This window comes from Eublepharis macularius, chromosome 1 (genome assembly GCF_028583425.1).
Source record: "Eublepharis macularius isolate TG4126 chromosome 1, MPM_Emac_v1.0, whole genome shotgun sequence".
In the NCBI taxonomy this organism is placed as follows: domain Eukaryota; kingdom Metazoa; phylum Chordata; class Lepidosauria; order Squamata; family Eublepharidae; genus Eublepharis; species Eublepharis macularius.
This window is the reverse complement of record NC_072790.1, coordinates 77667675-77687229: the sequence shown is the minus strand read 5'-3', so window position 1 is coordinate 77687229 and position 19555 is coordinate 77667675.

Genomic DNA, 19555 nt, shown 5'->3' with positions numbered 1-19555 from the left:
GAGCTCCTTAGATGTGCCGCGTCGATGGTGACAAACTCGTGAGAAAAAAGTTCCTCTGAACCCTCCATCACCTGATCAGGAATAGTGATCTGTGGCCGGCCAAAGTCAAGACTAATGCTCCTGGCTATCCTTTTTGGCTTGACACTTGCGTCCCCCCTAAGGATGCTGTCAAGTTCTCTGAAATAGGGACATGTTATGGGTGCGTTTCCTGATGTGCCATTATGAGCAATGACACGTTTATACTCCAAACGCATGTTTTTCGTTTTATTTCTGCACTCAATAGCGGTTCTATGGTGACCGCGGGATGCCATCTGTCTTGAAATTTTCTCAAAGTTATCCAAATTCCTATGGCAACTGCGAAGGGCCTCTTGGATTTTTTCCTCACCCCAAAATGATAGCAAGTCAAGTACTTCCCTTTCCCTCCATGTGGCCGATCTTGGAACACCTGCAGCATTGCTGGCCATCCTTGCGTGGTCCGATTGCTCCCGGTGCTTCAAGCAAAGCCAGGCTCACAATCACACCGCTTGCATGTTCTCTTCTGCAGGAAGCGGCAACCTCAGCTAGGAGCATGCGCAGTTAGCGTCAACCGATCACCACCTCTTACATTGCATGTATTTTAATTTTTTTTTCAATAACAAATTATCGTTACGCCGTTATTTTGATGAAACATTATTAAAAAAAGGCCGGGAATCAATTGGAATATAATCTAATGAACCCTTCCAATTTACCATGAGAGAGATCGAGAGGTACAAGTGTGTCATAAAAAAAAATTAATCAAGTTGTTACACGTTGTGATCTTTGATATTGGTGATTAAACTTTATTTTGTCGTTTCCCAACCCGTTATCACAATGAAAAAATTTCCATACAGTTAGACGGGTTTTGTCACATTAAGGATTGAATGGGCAGGAAACAATATAAGTTTTAAAAAAATACTATTTATTTTTAGGCGGGAAAAAAAGGGCGACAGCACAGTTCGCTTTTCCCGCCCATAGATAACGCTGGAACACCATTGGACAGGCTACTGTACTTTGACCAATCAGGAGTCTCGATTTTCGCGCCTTTCCAGGACCGTTATTGGGGCATGTTTCTTAATGCAATGACTTATTTTCGCAATTTCGTCTTGGAATCAGCATGGCAAGCCATGGGAAAGGAGTCTTCTGGCGGGATGAAGAGGTTGAGACCCTCCTCGAACTGATCGCACGCTCGGGAAAGTCCGAGCGTGTAATGAAGAGCACTCATTTGCCCACCAAAGTGATTTTTCACAAACTGGCAAGGCAAATGAGTGCTCGTGGATACCCTCGGACCCCCAAGCAGTGCCGATCCAAATTTAAGAGGGTCAAGGGGGATTTCTATGGGGCGCTTGAGGCTTGGCAAGGAATCCCTCGCCAAAGCGGCAAGCCCCCATACTTTTCAAACATGATGAACCTCTGGGATCTTGCCGGGAGGCCGAGCTGGCAAACCAGACGTCATGCCGGTAGGTGAAAATTCTTTTTTTACAGTCAGAATGCTAAGTTGGTTAAGTTTTATGGACCTCGTTGCTGTTTGAGGATAGAACCTTAGGCTTGTGCCCCAGTATAATGTTTGCCCACGCCATTATCGAATTTCAGGTTTTTCAAATAAACGCTGTAACGTTGACGAATCGAGCTAGTGGTTCATTGTCAGGACATCTATAATTTTGCAAGGTGCCGTTGGTTAGCTTTAGAAGCATTGACGTACTCAGAGAACTCCATTTCTATGGAAAAGTTATTTTTCACAGAGAAGCTGCACCCGGACTGTGTCTCCTGAAATCCAGATTCCTTACTTTAGTCACCATTAACCTTTACCCTGATGTTCTCCCAATAGAGGACTCAAAGCATGTCACCAGAGAAGCTTCCCCCCCCCCCCAGTTTACATTCAGAAAAATTATTGTGAGGTGGGAATGATCCTTGATTTGTGAATGACCTGGGGCAGCAACTGAGCTTTGGATGCACAGTTGGCATTTGAATCTGGACCATCCAGATCCTGAAGTGACAAATTTAGTTCTTAAATGTTACCATTTGAGAATTTCACCCAAAAGCACTTATTTTTCGACGACCCACCACTGCAGGTTGAAATGTGGAGCATCATTGAATAGCTCCTGTAGAGGTGGACTGCTCCTGAACAGGCAGTTTCTATTATTGTGTCAAAGTGAAAAAGCAAACAACACGACTATCTTCAGTGGATTTTTTGAGAGGGTGGTCGAATGACTTGTAGGTAGAGTTGATCTTCTTTTAAGGACAAGTGATATTATGTAACAGTGTCTAGAAAAAAAATCAATACAGGCCCGTTATTCCTTCTGATTATTTTGTGCCCCCCCCCATATCTATATCTTTAAGAGACATTGTTCAAAACATTTTTTTATGTGTCCGATGGTGCATGGATGGCTCAATGCATTGATTTTTTCGCATCTCAGCTGTTCTCCGTGGAAGAGAGGCCACCCAACGTGCAGCGGAGGGTGAACAGCAGGAGGCCCTGGACATCACCCCAGGAAACATCTCCACCGAGGATCCCCTCCCTCCAACTGCAGACACACCATCTGGTGAGCATTTAGAGGCAAAGTCTCCACAGGGGATGCCCCCAGAAACCAAGGACAGCATAGTGTCTGTTGTGAGCTCCTGTCACTTTCATCTTTAATTCATATTATCATCTCTCCACTATTAAACTTTTATTTTCCTGTACCAAGTCTAGTCAAAGACATTTAGGATGTGGTCTCCATCATTTCTGTGACAAATTTTTCTTTTTTGAAATTTATTGTTTAATGAATCTCAAACGTTTACCTTGCCTGTTGCTGCTCTGTCATTGACCGGCAACATAATGGACATGCACAGAACCGGCCAAATGATGGCCAGAAAATTGAATATTTATAAAGAAAAGTGTTGCAAAAGATTCGGTTGCATGTAGTTCTCATCAGAGAACCACTGTGACAACACGAGAGAGGTCCCTCCGTTCTCGTTCATCCATGTCTGAGTCTTGGTCTGGTCTCCTAACGCAGGTGAACAGACAGGGCAAGAAGCTGATGCGGAGGGTCTTCCCTCCACAAGTGGCACACCAGCACCCCCGGCAAGACAGAGGAGAAAAACCCTTGATGACGTTCTCTCAGCTGTGGAGGGGCTTGAACAAAGACTGGGCGCCTCCAGTAAGTAAAAGTCTGAAAGCGAACCAACTTTGTCAATAGAACAGAATTTAAAAAGTTTCCTCTTCTCCACAGTAAACCAATTGCAGGAGAGAATGACCGCGGTGGAGGGCCGTGTCAGAAGGTTGGGTAGAAGGGTGACCGCTGTCGAAAGGAGAGAACGCCAAGACGCCCGTCCCACAGCGTCATGATTGAGCTATTTCTGGGACTCCTCACTGTATATAGTTTAAGATAAGGTTTTCCCAACAAAGTTATCATAAAAACAGTAATTAAAATGTAGTTATGTTGCATCAAAGATTAAATTGAAATACTTCGCTGTTCACCTTCCAAAATAAATTATGTTACTTTTTAAAAATAGCACTGTTTATTTACATTTATTTAAAATAAAGTCAATGGGTATTTTGTGACATCCGTGAATAGGCTGGCAAGGAAGATTTCGAAAGCAATTTTTTTTTCACAAAGAATACGCATGCATCTTCACCTAACAGATTGCTTATTTAATTCAAACCCCAAGAAAATATTGCGAAGACTGATCGAGAGTGTCCCCACTTAGCAACAATATGGAAGGAAGGACAAGCCTTTTGATGACTTGTTTCTCTCCGGGAACACATTTCTGAGCTTATCTTTTTTTTTCCTTGCTGCGGCCCCCACCACTGACCAAGAACTTATTGCTTGTGCAAAAATAAACCCAAGCAGCAGTCCTTAGCGTAATAGAGGGTTTTTTTTTTGATTGGGAGGATTCTGAAGATTAACCAATGGGGTTTGGTTTGGCTTTGGTCTATATACAGTATTCTATAAAATTCAATTATTTCATCCACAGCATTATACCGCCAATGGTTCAGTATGTTTTTAAAAGGGGGTGTACCAGGAGTGAGAAATCGGTTTCCAAAGCCACCACAGTCAACTCCCTCCCGCCGTATACCAAGAAAAAAATTTCATCACAGACAGTGAAAGAATCTCTAGTTTTAATTTTTTTTTTAACCTGAATGTTTGGAATAACGATATCAAGATATATTGCTTGCGGAGGCGTGTCTCTCCGACGCGATTACGGAGATAGATCAGTGGTGCCATAGCAAACCACGATATGTTCAGAGTTTGGGATTTCATGAGGCTAGGCTTCATTCTTCATCCCTACCTGTGTCGAAACCAGAAATCTCTGTCACACAAAGATAGAGAATAAATGTTCAGTAAAAGTTATTGCCATATAACGGGTGCTCGATTCTCACAGTTCAGCCTAGGGAATTTTTTTTTTTCACATGAAGGTTTGTCATAACGAAAAATTGATGTCTCGATAAAAAAGTCTTTTCTGCCCGATGCATTGTCGGAGAACCAACTGTGTGGCTGCATGTATCTAGCCCCCCATTTTCTAGTGTGAGGTTGCGGAACATTTTCCCAGACATTTCTCAAGGGAGTGTACAATGTCATTGGAGACCGGTTACAAATGGGGGGAAACGTGGAAGAGTGGTGGAGGTCCTGCACTGTGTTTTCTTTATTTCGGAAGTATGATTCACCATAATTTCGATATTTCAGTGATATTAAACAAAAAAAAAATTTTAAACGGAACTTGAGCGAGTCCCTTCTGATGATGGATTCTCCCCAAAATCATTCTTCAAAGTAACAAGTTTGATTCATAACCTGCTTATTCAATAAGTACAATGCTATGAAGTAAAAAAAGTCTTTTGCAGACTGCGGAGCAATTGCCAGCTGAATCAGCCAATAGGAACTCACGGAACGTCCAGAGAGATAGGAAGGGGTTGGTTTTTAAAACAACCGCGTAAATTGCGCATTGGGCCGTTCACGGCCACCGTGAAACTCCCATTAAAAACCCGTGACCACATATTCGGGAGAAAACCGGATGCAATGCGTCTGTTGGATGAGGTGATGTGACCGGCGCTAGAGATTGCGTGGGGAATGCGGGAAACATGCGACTTAGAACGGGTAATGTGGATTTGACCAGTGTTATTTAGATCAGGTATCTATTTTTCCTTCTGCCACTGCAAAATTGCAGGGCAATGCAAGTTAGTTTCAATAAAAGTTTTATATGTTGTAATATACATATGTACATGCTAGCAAGTCACAACTGTTTTATGGAGAACCCAGCAAGGGATTTTCAAGGCAAGTAAGAAGCAGAGGCAGTTTGCCATTTCCTTCCTCCACAGATCTTTCTTATCAGTCCCCTATCCAAGTACTGAAGCTACTTAGATTCAAAGATCTGACAAGACTGTGTTATACAATGCCACCACTACCACCACCACCACCCTGGCAGTAATATACTAATTTGGAAAGTGTTTAACCACATGTCATTCATGCTTTTCTGACTGTGCAACTCTGTGTTAACTAATATCCTTAATACTAATACATCAGGAAAAGGCAGCAAACTTCCATGTTTGGACACTGGGGAAGAAGTGAAGGGTGTCTTGATAGTGCTCTTTTGTAATACTTCATGTTCTTGTGCACCTAAAAGAAACTATAGTGGGCACACTGATGAACAAAAGGAGGGCGGGACATAAATATAAAAAATAATAAAATAATAATAATATTCATTATATGGAGAACAGATGTACAAATGTTAGTTAAGAAGGGAATCTTCATTATCACATCACAAACATGGCACAATGACTTTCTTCATTATGCCTTAACAAATAGCCAAACTAAATGTGACAGCAAACTTGTGGCAGCCAAAGGTTATCTGGTGCCATTTGAAAGTGCTTTTAAAATGCTGCATGGAGTTCTCCCCCCGCCCTTGACTTTTAATGTACCCAAAGAGCTGTGGGGTATGTGCGCTAGCCCCTTGTGGCTGCTTGGGCACTTTAAAAGGCACTGTGGGAGAGAGCCAAGAGAATTCTTGTACAATATATTATTATTCTAGAAAGAGATTATCAGGGGTCATTTCGTAGAAAAAGAGCTGGAAGAACTCATTAGCATAACTCATTAGCATATGCCATGCCCCTTGACATCACCGGAGGTGTGTCATTGGCATAACAGATTTGCATATGCCACACCCCCTGGCATCACCTATCCTGGCTGTTTTGGACCCAATCCTGGCCATTCAGGGCCGAAATTGGGCCCAAAATGGCAAAAAGGGGCTGAAAATGGCCGAAAAGGGGCCCAAAATGATCAGGATTGGGCTGCTGCTGAGTGGGAGCGTGATCCACCACCCGTCAGAGGCCCGATCAGGGCCGTTTCAGCCCCAATCCAGGCCAAAACGGGCCCAAAATGGCCGAGAGTCAGGTGGGCAGGGCCACCTGACATGTGACCTCTTTGGGGAACTGCCAGAACTGCATTCCGGCACGTTCCCCCTCAAAATGAGCCCTGGATATTATTGATATTATTCTGTGCAATCTTGGTGTAGTTAAGTGAAAAAACAGCTGCCCAAAAGAGTATGGAAGACCTCATCGCTTCAAAAAGCAGGGCCAAACATCATGATTAAAAAAAAAATGGATTAGATCTGAGTTGGTTATGCCCCACCTGGAAAAAAACCTAATAATACCAAATAACCAAAATTTTAATGAACCAGTGGTTCATGGTTTGGTGCTGATGACGATCCCGAGGTCACGAACAGCAATGAACATTTTCCATTGCCGAACCAGTTCATGGTTCACGGGGCGCGGAATGGCCCCCGTAGCACTTAGAGAGTCCATATTCCTGGGGAGTCTTTTGCAGGCTCTCCTACAGCCATCACCCAAGTTTGGACAAGATTGCAAAAGGGATCTTGGAGTTATACCCTCTCCAATCCAAGGCCCCCAGGAAACTCCCACAAAAATCCAAGCTCAATTATACTCTCAGTCTCTCTCCTCAAAGGCTAGCAAGTGGCAAGCAAGAGCTCTGTCCCACTCCACTGCTCACTGAAAGTGAAACCCAGCCTGGGAGCCCACGGCTATTTATAAGCACAGGTCCCATTGAGCAATGCAGGAGGTCTGTATTTGGCCGTCAGAGCTGCCTATCAGGGTTTGCAGGGATGAGATTGGAGTGCCCATGGCTACAGAATACCCCCTTCCCCCTCCCTGCCCTGGGTGTCTTCTCCCAACTTGTAACTGCTTTGCAGCTCCGTGGTTGGAAGGAAGACCTGCCGATCTAGGTAAGCTGAACTTCCATTCGGGTTTCCAGGGTGACAGAAGGAGCACAGACAGAGTTCAGGCATTCCCCCGGCTCCGTTGCCAGGGGAATTGATTGCTGGCATGTGACTGTCTGGCTTCCCGAACTGCGGCCGAATGCACTGAACCAGGTGTCTCCCGAATGCTGGTTCATTGGCCGTGGACAATCACAAACCACTGGATCGTGATCGCGCAATTGCGCAATCGCCAATTTCATGGATTTTTGAAGTTTGTAATGCGGTTCGTGCCCATCTCTAGTTTGGACCCCCTTGATCCAAAACTGAAATGGAATTTTTTTCAGTGCTACACCTCTAGTTCTGATTCTGAACTTTATCATTTCAGACCATTACATGTGAAACCATACTTGCTACAAACAAAAGCAGATTCCAGTTCTTCAGATAGCATAAGGATGTAGAAAAATTGTCGCTGATTCAAATACCTGTGCAATATCCTATTCTACATAGAGCATTTTTTCCCTTCAGACAGAAAGAAATCATAATTTTGGCTGCCAGGTAGAAGATTACTAGTTCTAAATCAACTTCATCAATAATATCTTTCAAGAATCCTAATACATTGGACAAGAGATCTCCTGGTATTTCTATCTTATAGTTAATCTCAAGTGATCTAACTGTATCACAATTCCAACAAAAACTGGTAAAAATCATTTCCGGAAGGTCCACACATGTTTAGAAATTATCACCATTCAATTTATAAACATGTCTCTTACGTTATTACATGAACAAATAATGGCTTAGGAAGAAAGGATCTTTTGAGTAGTGGGGAAGTAGATATTTACAATGTATGTTGAATTTGACAGATGTCACGAACTCATATGGGATAAATAAAAATGTGTCTTCATGCAACGAAATGTTTACTTTAAATTCATAAACTTTAAAATCTGTTTATGTCAGTAAACAATTGGAACATGAACTGCGGACGTCAAATCTGGGTTGGTTTCAGATGAACTGAGAAGCATAAATTATAATGCAGCCAAAAATCAGGAATAGTTTAGGAGAGACTGATGTCCAATCTGATATGGGTTGTATTTTTAATACATAGTTTTCACAGTGGACTTATTTCCTGAAATATAAGCACAGTGTGGGAAACTGCCTTTTTTATATAACACTCTGCCCTAGAAAAAGACTTGGTTGTATGGGCATATGAAGCTGCTTTACACAAAGTCAGTCCATTGGTCCATCTAGACCAATAATATTTACTCTGATTGGCAGCAATTCTGTAGGTTCCAGAGGGATTGAACCTGTGACCTACTTTATAGAAAGCATATGCTGTATCACTGAACTACGGGCCTCCAATTGTAGACCTTGTCCACAGTCTATATACAAGGTATGTGTATAGAGATATACAGACAAATAGATGGTGTGCTTGGTTGAATGTGGCATTATGCTATGGAGAGCCCATTTAAAGACACTGTTTTATTCTTAGGGTCTTTTAGTACCCTTCTCCCCACTTTGGAATAAACTTTATTTTTAAAGAACTATATTGAACTGAACTTTTTAAAAAATCTGTGTGTTTTACTTCCCAAAGTTAATTTGTGATGCTGATATCAGAGCTCTGAAATGAAATCATGTTTAAGGAACTGGCACAAATATTGTAAAAGCTGACACATTTCTGTCTGCAACAAAAGCCAAGAGTCTCTTTAACAAGTAAACATTGCAAAACTTAGATATATTTGAATCATGATTTACAGTATCTTTATTTTGGATTATGTTAAAAGTCTATGTTCTTTGGCTCCGTCTATGAAAACCCGATCTGTCAATTTTCAATTAAACATACAAAGATGGTTCTACTGTTTAAATATTTTTAAAATAAAGCCATTGCTGAAAAAGCTGGGGTAGAAGGATTGTTGTTTGTTGTGTATCCAGCTGTGCTGTTCAGGTTGTTCAGTTCAATGGTATAGAATTTTTATGAAACTACAATAGCAGAATTGTAACCTAGGAATTCTTCATTTGGAAACTTATTTTTATACATCATGTAAACCATCTTTGAATTGGCACTGTTGTGTAAGATAAGAAAGACGGAGGAGCCCCAGTCCTGAAAAGATTCCTCCAATGGATACAGCTCCCAAATAATAATTCAATTGTGTTCAGATGGGTTAAAATGAAACATCTCTACAATATATATGGGGTTAAAATGGCAATAAAGAAAAATATGCATAAAATAATTATAATATGCACAAAGTTAGATGATGATACCCCATATCCCTGTAAAAATGTCTAATATTTTTATGTGTTGTATTTCAAATATATTAAACGCTTTCTTATACTTAAAGGAACACACACAAAATCTTTTTAAAAATCTAAGGAGTAAAGCAACTGCTATCCATATTTAATCCAGGCTTCTACAAAAAAACGTTTCTAATTCAGTCCAAAATGCTGGTAGGCATGGCAGCAGCCTCACCCTCCAGAGGAGGGAATTCATCTGAACAGTAGCTGAAAAGCCCTTCCACAGATCTCAGCCAATCTAAACTCAGCTGAAGCCAGTTTCCACAGGAAGGCACCGTGCAGGGATCTTAAAACCCAGACAGGTAGGTATGGGAAGAGGAGATAGTCTGGATCCAAGCCATCTAGGGTTTTTAAGGTCAAAACAGCACCTTGAATTGAGCCCAGAAACAGTTTAGAAGCCAGTGCAGCTGAAGTTGCACTCTCTTTATACGATTATTCCATCATGTTCCAATAAAGACTGTTACAACTGCATTTTGCGCCTACTCAAGTTTCCATACTGTGTTCAACAGCAGCCTCATGTATACCTTTCTACTGGACAAGTGGTCAAAATCACTCTAGGCAACTTCTAACCCCATCCAGAACAGGGGAACCAATTACTGCCAAAGCAGCTTTCTTTCCTATCCATAGCATTTCTGCTTTTTATTGTTCCAATTTGTTTACACTCATCCAGTCCTTTATACTCATCCCATCTTTCACTCTCTCTAGACACTAGTTCAGTACTTTTACTGCCTCCCTGGATTTAGCTGGAAAATAGAGAGAGCTGTGTATCGTCAGCTCCAAATCTCTGGATGTTCTCTCCAGCTCACTTCACGTGCGTGTGTATATGCTATCAAGTTGCAACCAATTTATGGTGATCCCAGCAAGGATAGTTTCTTAGGTTACTGTGTAGAAGGTTCTCAAGTAGGATCTAATTACACATGCACTAAGCATGTCTTTAATGAGAGGGAGGGCAAACTGAACTTGCATTTTATGTGTGACCGCACTCACCATCAAAATGGTTTGAGAGGGGAATGGGCTTGCAGGCATGTGCGTGGATGAAGGACAGCCTTTGTCTGTCCCTGCTTTCTATTCAGTGCACTTTTGCAGATACAAAGGTACTGTGGGGGCAGGCTGTTTGTCTTACTTCATGACTTCTGGGCAAACACATGGAAAAAGTAGTAAGACAAACAGCCCACTCCTCATGGCTCTTTTGTATCTGCAAAAGTATATAGGGTAGAAAGCAGGAGCCAATGAAACCTCCCCCTCCATGTGCGCACTCATGAGCCCATTCCCTCCAGCCACAAATCACTCTGAAGATGAGTGTGTCACACATAAAATACAAGCTCAGTTGGGGTTGAAATCCATATTGAAATTGTCTCTCAAAATAATACTAGCTTGAAATGAATCATACTTTACATCTGCAGGCAGTTTTAGGTAGATACCATGTTGATCTGCAGTAGAACAGGAGGATTTGAGTCCAATGGCACCGTAGAGACCAAGGCACCACTGAATTCAAGTCCTGCTATGTTTGGAGAGAGATCCTTTTTTTCAAAAACTGACACAGCGAGGAAAAAGAATGAATGCCACAGTCTAAGCTTAGCACCTATTTTCTGAGAGATCCCTATGACGAGCAGGGCCAGCGCCAGCGTTTCTGGCAGCTTCAGGAGTGTTGGTGCGTGTGTGTGCTTTGCACACGTGCACACACCCGGACTGCATGATGACATCACTGCATGTGATGTCATCACACAGGGTAGGGATAGCACATGGGTGGCCTCCCAGCCCTCCCATTCAGTTGCCCCACGCCACCTTGGCTGCTTGCTGCGCCTGGCCCGTAGCTGTGTGCTGGTGGCGGTGGCGGCGGCAGCAGCACAGAGCAACTGAGCGAGAGGGCTGGGAGGCTGCTGACTCAGCTGCCCCACACTGCCGCTGTCAGCATGCACTCGTGGCCAGGTGCAGCAGCTGCAGGCCAGATGCAGCAGGCACCCGGGACGGCATGCGTGCATCCTCCCTCCGGATCAATTGCTCTGTGTGCCACCCCAACCACCTGCCATGCCTGGCCCGCAGCTGTGTGCCAGCAGCGGTGGCAGCAGCAGTGGCAGCAGCAGCAGCACAGAGCTCCTGGCTGGGCGCAGCAGCATGGGGCAATTGAGCTCTGTGGTGCACACACCAACCCCTGGCACCCCCTCCGGCACCTTAGCGCTCAAGGCAGCTGCCAGCCTGGCCTCAATGGGCATGCTGGCCCTGATGAAGAGGGTTTACAAGATCGCTCCATAAGGAAGAAGAAAGTCAAATTGCAATGACATTTTATGGAATCACATTGGATCTTTTATTATTCTTGGCAACAAGAAAAAAATCAATCTTAATCTAAAATACAATTTTCATATGTCATATAGGTTCACTTCTGCAAGTTACAAGGAGGAGCACTTGTCCACACAGCTGCAGCTCAAAGCTATGATTGGGCAGGAGATTTCTCTGTCACAGATACTCTGAATTTCTTATGGCCATTTCTTGAAATGCAGAATTTTTAATGGGATTTTTCATTTTAGGTGTCACGGGCTGGGCCAGCCCAAGCAGGGTGGTTCAAGTCCAAACCTTAAGCCCAAAGTCAAAGAGGAGTTCCAAGAGCAAAAGCCAAGTCAAACCGGTGGTCAGAGCACGAGATAAAGCCAGGAGTGAGTCCAGAGTCCAAGAGCAAGGTCAGGCACAGTCCAAGGTCAGTCACCGATAGTGTCAGGTCCAAAAGCAGGCACGGGCAAGGTTCACAGAACACGGAGTGGTTGCAGGCAGTAGACATGTTGCTTCCATGCCCAGCAGTTCCTCCAGACTGGCTCTTATAGCCAGGCGTGGTTTTCAGCCAGCTGCTGAGGCTCTATCCTGCCACTATTCATCGTCACTCTCCAGCAGCTGGCGTTGGCTCAAGAGGCGAGCACTGCGCCGTCTCTCCTGCAGTTCCAGTCTCTGGCGCTGCCTGCGGCGTTCCTTGGGCGTGGGTGAACCTGGGGGGGGTGGAGGCTCTTGGCTGCTCTGCACCTGTAGAAGTCCCTGGCTGAGCTTCCCCTGAGGTGTTGGAGCTAGAGGGTGCTGGTGCCTCAGCTGCTGGCTGCAAGCTCTGATCAGCCAGCAGCTGTTGCTCCTGATTGCTGGCTTCTGCTGAATCAGGGCTAGGGCTGGCTACACAGGGCTCCTCTTCTCCTGAGGAGTCCTGGCTGGCTACACAAGGCTCCTCTCCTCCAGAGGAGACCTCACTCTCAGACTGGGCCATGACATTAGGTCTATGACTCATCTTCTCCACGCTGTGAAAACTCTCTCTATTTCTTGGGATTCTGTCTACAAAGATTAACTGACAGTATACTCTTAAGCAGAGTTGCACCCCTCGGAGTCCATTGGAGCTGCCCTCTGAATTACTGAAGTGTACAACTGAAAGTGCCAAAACAGAGGAGGAGAAAAAGCGGGTGAATAAACTACAAAGTGGATCAATGATTCAGAGTTTAAGTTCTTGCATAATAGGGACACAATGAAAATGTGCAGCTAATTGAAGACATTTTTCTAGAACTCCCCCTGCTCCTCAATGGCCTTCTGATACAAGTCGTTTTAATTGTACTGAACTGGAGCTTCCACTGAAATTGCCATCAAAAGGACAGCATCCTGGTTTTTTCTGTTGGTCAGATAATCTTGACACCTGATCAGCAGGAAACAGAACATTTCCCTTTGGGAAACAAATTGAAGGAGCAAGACCACACTATTGTCACATTTCCCAATTTAAAAACAACTCCAGTTCTCAAATCTGCACACACAGCCCAGTAAAACATTCTTTGTGTGTCCTGTGAATGAAGTAACCAATGTCTGATACTTCTCTCAAGCCCCACAACTTAATATGTATACAAAAGTCATTTAGGAAAGATCATATTTATGTCTAATTTCAAAGACAAATACCATTCTATAACTGCTATCTTTAGGTGGGGGAGAGTAGCAATTAGAAAAATTTGACAAATATGCGTTGCAAAGGTTCTGTTAGCCTGCAATTGCATCTTGTTGGGCTTACCTTTGGTTATTTTTCTAGGTTTGGTGTGAATCTCTTTTTCCTGATTGATGTTGTTCCCCTGTCCCAACACAATTTGATACAATCCAAGATCTTTGCACCAGGCACAAACTAAACTAATTACAGTGAAATCCTAAACAGATATGCACCCTTGTAAGGCCCTCAATGGACTCAGAAGACGGTACTCTGTTTAGGATTCTGATATTAGTCTGCAAAACTGCTTCCTTGGGGCCAAACTACATGTTAGTGTTTTTAAAGAGTTGGCTCTGGGTTCCCTCAACACAACGCAGGTTCCCCACAGCCACTCAGCAACTGTGGGGAATGGCTTCTTTTAAAAAAGAGAGCCCAAATGGACTCAGAATGCCACTGTTGGGAGATGAAGGGCTCCTGCCCCCCATCCAGCTATTTTCCACGTGGAAACAGTGCTGGGTGGAGCAGTAAAAACTGGGAAATAACTCTTCCTGATACTGTTTCCATGTGGGAAAATTACTGGGGGGGGGAGGCAGGAACCCTCCCTCTCCTGGCAATGGCATTCCTAGCCTGTTTGGGCCCTCTCTTTTTTAGAAGCCATTCAGCTGCAAGGAACCTGAGTTGTCAAATACTCTAATGTGTAGTTTGGTCCTCAATCAGCACGTGGCATTTTGCAGATGGTACTTCTCCCACATGCCCTCATTCCCACTTCCTTCCTTTCTTGTTTTGGGCAACATTGACTGGAAAAGAAATCTGTGACTGTGACCCTCAAAGGCTAATTCACTGGGCTGGAGCCAACCAGCTTCTCCAGGAGTGAAAAGGGAACAATGGGGGCTCTCTTTGACCACCAAAAAGGCAGTATTAGGAATTACAGGTCTCCTATAGACAAAAGCCATGTGGCATGAAGAAAGGGAACTGAGCAAGATTGAGTGAAAAGCTTAATGGATCCACCCCGCTGCTTCATGATTTTTATTAACCCGGTAAAGACATTAGGATGCTGCTTTTGTTTGGATTTCTTTCAGCAGTACGCTACTGTTTGAAGATATCGGTTGTATTACATACACAGCTTATTAATAGTTCTGAAAAAAAATCCTTCAAGCTCTAGAAATGAAACAGTTTGCCTGCCCTCTCCGCTACTGAAGTGCACATCCAGATCCCTGTAAATAATAAAACAAGTCAAAGAGCACGCAGAGGTATGAAGAAAGTCTGTGTCTCTGGAGCAAAGCAAATGTGATTTACATTTCAATGGAAACAAGATACAGTGCTATCAACCCTGAGCACTATCAAATGTTTTTGGGTGCAGATTCCATTCACTAAGAACTTTTTTTTTAATTGGAAGGGTTTTTTTTTTTAATGAAGGCATAGAAAGCAACAAATTCAGCTTATAACTTCCAACAATATATGAATCTGATCTTGTGACTTTATATCCAAACATGGTTGGACTATGATGCCAATCATATTTGTTTTTCATGATGTTCATTTGAAAGAAGTGAAATTTATAACGAACTATCAGGCAGGTCTCTGCAACAAAGAAAGCTTGCTATATGGGAGCAAATTTTATCCCACATTATTTGGATTAGCCAGCAGATCCCCAAAATTCCAAAAACCAGCACTAAGTTTCTACTTTTAGTACTGACAGGGCTGATAATGAAATCACACATTTTTCCCTCTTCCTTAGAAGCTGTCTCTGCAAAAGCCAAATATGTGGGAGAAGCAGAATGCTGGCTGAAGTCACATAGAAGCCATCTTCATTTTCAAGTTCTGACATTCTTCACAAGAATTCTGTTCAGTTCATATTGTGAATGCTCTGCAGGGCTGGATTAGACATAATGAAGCCCCCATGCTATTTCAAGTTTAAGTAGACAAAAAGAAATAGAAATGTGTTAAGTCAATTTTTGTTTGCATTTATAATGTCATAATCTGAGGCCCTAATCAATAGCCAACATAGCTTGTGCATAAATCCAGTTCTGCTTCTCATCAACCAAATCCTAAGGGTATACAAAATACACAGAACAGTCAAATGATGATGATGATGATGACGACGACGACAACAACAACAACAACATTCGATTTATATAAAGCCCTTCAGGACAACTTAATGCCCACTCAGAGCAGTTTACAAAATGTGTTATTATTATCTTCACAACAATCATCCTGCGAGGTGGGTGGGAGCTGAGAGAGCTCTGAGAAGCTGTGACTGGCCCAAGGTCACCCAGCTGGCTTCAAACAGAGGAGGAGGAATTAAACCCGGTTCTCCAGATTAGAGTCCTGCCACTTCTAACCACTATGCCAAACTGGCTCTCAAAATCAAAGGCAGACAAGGCAGAACCCATTTAAAAGTTTCAATCTGTCCACCAATAGACAAGTTCACATAAAACAGGTCTTTAAAGTTCAGATTGTGTGAAATGCATCAACTCTGCTTATTTTATATTTATAATTCAGTGATGAGACAAACCACTGAAAGCTGCTTAGAAACAAAGATAGGGAAGAATAAAAATATCAACAAGTGATCTTTGTTTTTGACTTTCTCCCAAAATAACCACACTTATTCAGAGCCAATCCAGATGTGACACAGGAGATCTGGCTTTGGATCTTCCAGATATGTTTTATTTACTCTAAAACAGCTGTGTGAGAATGCTGATTTAATTGGGTAGGGAGTGATGGGAAGGAGATATTTAACTCTTCCCAAGACAGATCTCTGGTCAATTTTCCCACAGAAGCTATTGACTTTTCACCCCAGGAGGGCTAATAACAGCTTAGGGAAAGCAACTGAGATTGCGGAAGTGATTCAGGGAAAGGGTCAAACCCTTTTCTTCCAAATTAGCAACCCCAAACAGCTGCTCAAGGACCTCTCACACCAAGTATGTTTTGACTGAACAAAATAGGTTTTGCTTTCACTGAAAAAAAGATCAGCTTGTGCCAGTTTCAGTTGACAAAGACTATTTGCAGGAGGAAAACTCTTTTCCATAGCACCAAATCCAGAGGTTATAAATCATAGTCTTTCACCCCTTCATCTAAGTCCATTTGCCTCTATGCCATGCAACTCTAGAAAATGACCAACTCCTCAGAGGAGTGATCTGGCATTCTCCATTTTCCCACTTTCTAATTGTGCTCAGCATTGCTTTTTTGGGGGAAATGTCTGTAGTATCTTTCACAAACATCATCATTTATTAACACACTTTGAGTTTAAACCAGCCCAGTCATACAGTGCCTGGAAACATCGAAGCAAGAAAATGTGTTGGGGGGGGGGGAGTCTTTTCAAAGAGAGCCATGCTGATGAAAAGTAATGCAAATCTCATCCAAAATTCTGTTTCAAAATACATCTCTTCTACTGTTATTCTTGGAAGACTTTTTAGTGACATTTTTTGATAGTTTGTCACTTGTCGACTTGTACACAATTTATTCCTATCACAAAACGTTTTGATGCTGTATCAGAAGACAGCAGGTGGTAAAGCAGGAGAAATTAAATAACAACACAACCACAAACACCCCACAGCAACCCAAATGTCCCCAATCTTGCTCCTGAGGGACTGGATATCCCCAGGAACAGCATTTCAGGATGCATTCTGGGCTGCAGTGGGGTGGAGGTAGGCAAGAAGGTCATTCTCCACAAACACAATTTCCATCAGCAGAAGCTACATATTTTATTTTACTGAGATATATGGTAAGGATTTTTTAAAAAAACAGAATGTATATGAAGTGTTTGAGCACTCTAGAGCATATAAACACTATTATAAAAACATGAACATTTTGCCAGCAGTACAAGTCCAATTGTTTTGCAGTTCTTCACATCTACACCTTAGGAAGAGCGACTGCATTTGATTTCTTTTTTAAAAAATGTGAGTTGAAGGGCATTTCTCTCTACTAAGGACTGGTTCACACATTTACCTTCACCACTTTTCTCTAGCCATGAGTGAGGACTTGCATGTGAACAATCCACAGGTTAATTAGAACCTCCACATCATTGAATGTCAACTCAAAGCCAAGGGTTGGAGCCAATGTTTCCCTTCCATTTAGTCTTCCTCTGATGGTAAAGATTTGTACCATCACAAGAAATCTTTTTATTTTGGAAGAAGACATTGTGGAAGCAAGTCAATAGATCCAGTTTAACCAAAAGGAGTCACTGGATCTAACCCAATAATTTTCACAGATTTGTTTGGGAGTTATCAAAAGTTAGTCATGAACTTCTTGATTTCATTGAGATCAATGGGCGATCAACATGTGATATACATATGTGAACCAAACTTTGTTTTTTTCTAATAATTTTTACCATATTTTAATGCTGTACATGTTATTTTAACAATTTAATCTGGAGTCAATTTATTCTGCTATAATATCTTCTACATTCACAGTTTAAATTTAAATGAAATTATGATCTGTCAAAGTGATTCACTATTCATGAGTCAACAAATTTTTCAGTGCCATTAAAAAAAGACATTCTTGGGACAGATCTGTTGTATCATCTGATCCAGGCAATAACTTGCCATGTTGCTGGTCTGCATGTAATTACTAATCTTACCATTTCAGCTGTACATGCTTATATCACAAAGTCATTAAGTCACTTCAGAGGAATGCAAAACTGTTAATAAGCCTAGGTTGCCAAAGTCCGATTTGTAACTAGTGCCATAAACACATGCAGTCCAAATTCACAGATATCATCAGATGTTCTGGGCTTCCTAGAGATAAACTATGAAATAAAAACAATAGTTTTATTATTGAAAAATTACTTGCCAGTTTTGCTCTAAACTTGAGTTCTGCTACAGGCAAGAAATAACTCATTACCAGAGGTGATCATCATAACAACTGCGTCTAATATATATGGCCATATATGAGTGACCACACGTGGTTAAGCCGCACCTCCACCTCCATCAGATGCTATATGGTTTTTATACAGTGAGCAGGTGTTTTATTAGAAAGCTGTGTTAATTGATTGTGATTTTCTCTTGTATATTTTATCTTCTGTTGTGACCCGCCCTGAGCCCGCTTGCAGGAAGGGTGGGATATTAACATTAACATTAACATTAACATTAACATTAACATTAACATTAACATTAACATTAACAACAACAACAACAACAACAACAACAATAATAATAATAATAATAATAAAGTGAGCTGGGCACTCAGCCAACAAGATATCAGATATGGCTCTTGCCCCCCAAAACTGACGTTCATTTTAGGCTTACCTCAAGAAATTAATTTAGAGGAGAAGAATAAGACCAGGGTGTACAAATTTTAGAGGGATCAGAATGCAGGGATGATCTCCTTGTAGTTGGAGTTTTCTTTTCTTTTTCATTTCCTCAGTTAACTGTAAAGCAAATCCATTTTAAACAATCGTTTTAACAAAAAGAAATTTGAATGACATATGAAATTGTAAGATTGACAAAGAGTAGCAAATAATAGGTTGAAAATATGCTACACATATTTCAGTTTGTTTTATGCTCTGTTCCCTACCCTCCCTTGTCCAGATTACACTCCACTTCCCCATCTAGCCCCCCTCCTTCTTTCCTCAGGGACCTGCATTTTAATTAAGAGCAACAACTTAAAAAAACCACATAAGGTAACTGAAATAAAATATAATCTATTTAAATGCAAAACATTACATTGCCATCTGCCAGCCAAATGCAAATTGCAGTCTTGCCTTAACACCCTTGAGTCTGGGCTACCTCCAATGAGCAGGAAAACTATCAAATACATGATCCAGAAAGCACTGCAAGCTGGCATAGATCCCCACCTGAGGAATTCTCCCATTTAGGGTTGCTGGTCCCCCAGTGGGGGTGCAGAGTCCCCCTCTCCCATGAGTAAGGAACTCACAGAGGTGAGTGCCATACCACCTCCCACTGGGAGGGTAAGGGGACCTGGCAACCCTACTCCTTTTACAGGGCTGATTTTGCTCCAGCCTAGTTGCTAATAGGAAAGTTCTTGAGGAGCACCTACAAGCCACTGTTCCTATCCTGAGGCCACAAGTACCACTAGGGGAGCATTCCAGATTGCAAGAACAGCAAAACTGTCAGGAAACCCAGGATGACAGAAATGAAGCATCAATTCCTTCTTTTCAATAAGGGGACAAGCTACAGA